This window comes from Lytechinus pictus, chromosome 16 (assembly GCF_037042905.1).
Source record: "Lytechinus pictus isolate F3 Inbred chromosome 16, Lp3.0, whole genome shotgun sequence".
Taxonomy (NCBI): domain Eukaryota; kingdom Metazoa; phylum Echinodermata; class Echinoidea; order Temnopleuroida; family Toxopneustidae; genus Lytechinus; species Lytechinus pictus.
Genome location: NC_087260.1, coordinates 19,827,371 through 19,831,354, shown reverse-complemented (window position 1 = coordinate 19,831,354; position 3,984 = coordinate 19,827,371). Strand labels below are relative to the sequence as shown.

The window sequence follows — 3,984 nt, the reverse complement described above, 5'->3', positions numbered from 1 at the left end:
GCGAAACTTTAAAATGTCATAACTTTCTTACTTTATATCCGATTTTGATGAAATTTTCAGTGTTATGTTTATTGGAATTTTCTCTTTTTATTCGAATCAACTTTTTGTTGGGGTGAACTTGTCCTTTAAATAGAAACGAGGGTGATTACTTATTGAGGGAGGTGGACACCCCACCCCCATTATGTCTGTCTCGTTTGAATAATAAGTGTCTTATATGGGTGATAAAGCTAGGAATCTTCATTTTTGTTTACCCTTGTCGCACCCTTTCCAGGAGAAGATGGTCTTGATTTTACTTCACTTTCTTTGGCGCAACTTAGGGTCTTCTCCATGTTCTCAGTCCTTTCTGGGATTATAGCGTACGTTCGATTACCTAGATAAATGATGATGATGGAGGTGGTGGCGGTGATGATGATGGTGACGATGATGATTATGATGATTAAGATGATGATAAAATAAATGATGATGATGACCATAATAATAATGATGATGACGTTAACGGAAGTGATGATGATTGTGATTGATGTCGGTGGCGGTGGTGATAATGATGATGAAGAGGAAAAGGGGAAGGAAGACGATGAAGCTGATGATTATGAAGGCGATTCGATATTAATTACCAACTATGCACTTTCTAGAAGAAAAAAATGTGCTGTTCCCACACCGGGAATCGAACCCGGGCCACGGCGGTGAGAGCGCCGGATCCTAACCACTAGACCATATGGGAGAGGACACTATTATGTAGTATGCATGCACTTTATTGATTCCCAAGATCCATATTAACACCTGAATCCTAAACATCTCCCCTAAAGAATTCCCACAAATAATATTCTCATATAATGTAAAATCATGATCTGATTTAGGGTGAATTCTAATATACCCAAGATAAATGATATTGGAATGATACTGGAATTATAATTATTTAAAAAAAATGTTGTTCCCACACCGGGAATCGAACCCGGGCCACGGCGGTGAGAGCGCCGGATCCTAACCACTAGACCATATGGGATTAGATACCTCTTATCTAATCATACACAGATTTTAAATTCAGCCACCATTGAACTACTCTCGCTCTCTTCCCTCTCTCTCCTTAGTATCCGAACTAGTTACTAACGTAATTATGATTATTCTAAGCATTGTAAAACTGGCTGAAACATACTTCCGAACTGAAGGCCGACAATCTCCCTCTTGGCTCTGGAAAGTTCTTTCTTCACTGCTTCAAGTTCCGAAGCTAGCCGAGTGCAGTGTTCGCGTTCTCGATTGAAATCGGCCAAGGTCGGCTCGGATCCTTCGGCATATTCCGGTTGATCGTCTGAGGAAGTTATGAACGAAAGAACAGGGCACTTAAAAAATGGAGGTTAACGTAAAAATTACAACACCTATTAATTCTTAACATGCGAGATGTATCTCATATCAATAATATTCTAACAAACTATCACGACTATTATAGTCTTATAATTGAAGATGTAAGCAGTTTATTGCATGATTAAAATAAGCCATTCCACATAAGTTTGATTATTTAAGGAAGAACAGTTTTTAAGCGATTTTAATTGGAATCGAAGTTAATCAGAGTTAATGCAGTGTGGATAAATTTATCACAGGGGATATTTTCCCACTCATTCCGTCTACTTATTGATACAGAAAATTGAAAACTTATTTCGGCGTTGGACCCAGAAATAAAATGGATAATGCAATATTGCAGCAAACTGCTGCCTACATACTAATCTATTCAAAAATAGCCAATAATGACAAGGGTGGGAAAAGTGATTTATTTCCATACTTTTTAATCAATGTTAACATGTTACATAAACCTGACTTGGACTAACCTAACTTATGGCCAGGAGAACGAAGATCTCGCAGGACCTGGGCCGGTGTTCGGGGTCTAGGACCAGTTCCTGCTCCTCTACCTCCTCCTCCCCCGGTTCTCTGTGCAGTCCTGCTCCTCGAAGTAGGACTGATTGAGTACGAGTGGGTGGCAGTAGGGGTCGATTGAATGGCACTATCGCGGCCAGTGGCGGGCGATACGCTGCAGGGCGAAATGGTAAACGCAATTCATCATCTTGTTAACTCTCATAAAGGCAATCCTTTCGTTTTCTGTTAATATACTTTGCCTTAGTATTTGCAAATGAAATAGATAATATGTTTTATTTGCCAGCAGATATATACATTATAATATAAAATACCAAAAAAAAATCAGCCGGGTTTTTTTTTTTTTTTTTTTTTTTTTTTTTTGGGGGGGGGGGATTCTCAATAGAAGGGCTTGAGATAACTTTACATCCAATATTGACACAATATTATTATCTGAGCTTGGTCCTTGAACCATGAACTCTCCAAAAATGTGTATCTTGCGCTCTCCCGGAGAGGAATGTAGATGTACTGTACTAGATAGAGACCGATTCGTATGAAACAAGATGAAACTTTCATGATTGTAGCTCACATAGTAACTAAAAAATCAAATACATGTACTTATTCTGCACACGCATGAACGCTACCGCACTCCGTCTTCACGATTTTCTATGACATTGGCTGTATATAACGTAATACGAATTGATATAGTTGTAATAAACAACTTTAAACCGGAATTATTCTTGTGCAGTGCAATTACTTATGTGTACTTTGACTACATCATAGTTCTCTTCACTTAAAAAAAAAAGGATGCTTGGGATATGTGAGGTTGTTAATGTGATTGGTGACCAAATCTTGAGGTAAACAAAAACCCAGATTTGATCCAGACACCACTATCATTATTCATTATGAACTCACTGAACTAAAACAAAAAAACAAAGCACTGAACATAGCAGGTAACACCATACTTCTTCTGAATTGGTCAACTCACCTTTCGCCGACGTCGATAGCGACCTCCTTCGAGGGGTCATCGTCCTCATCGGCCTCAACTTCCGGTAGATATCGGGTGAGGTCAATGGAACGACGGAGATGCTTAATTGCTTCCGGTGATGAGGTTCGGATGTTCTCCAGCATCTCGCTCACATCATGCTCCATCCGCATGTTCTTGGTTTCCTGGGCAACAGGGAAATAGCACTAGATTTATTCGTACTACCAAACGGGGCGCCACACACAAGATTTGAACCATTTTCGAGATACCTAATGACCAGCCGACAACAAAATTTAGATTAAGTCCTGAAGTCATTTAGTTTAGGTTAAACCCCAAGTTTTTACGCTTTAATGCATACAGAGGGGATAAGAGCCGATGTTTTCAAGAAAATTCACCTTTTCGATTACTTTCATCTCTAGGGTCGTCACTTTGTCGATCAACTTCTCGTTCTCCTCCTTTACTTCTGTGACGTCAGCACTCTGCTTCTTCTTAAAAGTTCGTTGACCTTTGACATCGGACGGTACCTCAGCTGCCGGTTGTATTTCGATTACCCGGCGAGTAGGGGCCGCTCCCCCATCCGATTCGGCTTCGGTACCATCCGAGGTCGTCACCTCCTTCAGCTGCGCCTCCAACGTCCTGATTTTCTGTTGATTTTAATCGTAACCATTGTAATTATCAATTATTGATATTATTGTCTACAATCGCTTATATAGTTTGGCGTAATGAAAGACTCCGGAAAGGCTGTTATCATAAACATGAAACGGTGTGCAGACTTCCCAACCAGGGGCGGGGTCTGGATAGGCCTATTTTATCAAGGGGCTAGATGATCCAAGTAAAGGCTGACATCATTTTCATTCTTTACAGAATTACAGAGGTATTATAGAGTTACACGCACTAGGCATCTCATATTAAATACTCCTCTTTCTTACCTCCCCCCTCCCCCTTTACTTCCCCCTTTTCTCCTCTTCTGTTTCTTCATTACTTGGATAATCGGATTTGCATAATCACGTGTAATGTTTCAGCTTGAATGTCAAGCAAATTGATTCATTCAGCCTTTTTTTTCAACCCCCTCCCTTCAATTGAACAAAGTTACATTAAAGCTACAATAATATACAGATATTGCCTACCTAGAGTTTGAATATAACATTTCTTCTCCC

General features: G+C 39.9%; 2 non-coding genes across 2 annotated transcripts; both read right to left on the bottom strand.

The window, feature by feature from the left end:
* Positions 1 to 649: 649 nt before the first annotated feature.
* Positions 650 to 721, bottom strand: TRNAE-CUC (transfer RNA glutamic acid (anticodon CUC)). The gene has a single exon. It is a non-coding gene; the product is annotated as a tRNA-Glu (tRNA).
* A 210-nt stretch (positions 722 to 931) lies between these two features.
* On the bottom strand, positions 932 to 1,003 carry TRNAE-CUC (transfer RNA glutamic acid (anticodon CUC)). The gene has a single exon. It is a non-coding gene; the product is annotated as a tRNA-Glu (tRNA).
* Between the last annotated feature and the right edge of the window lie 2,981 nt (positions 1,004 to 3,984).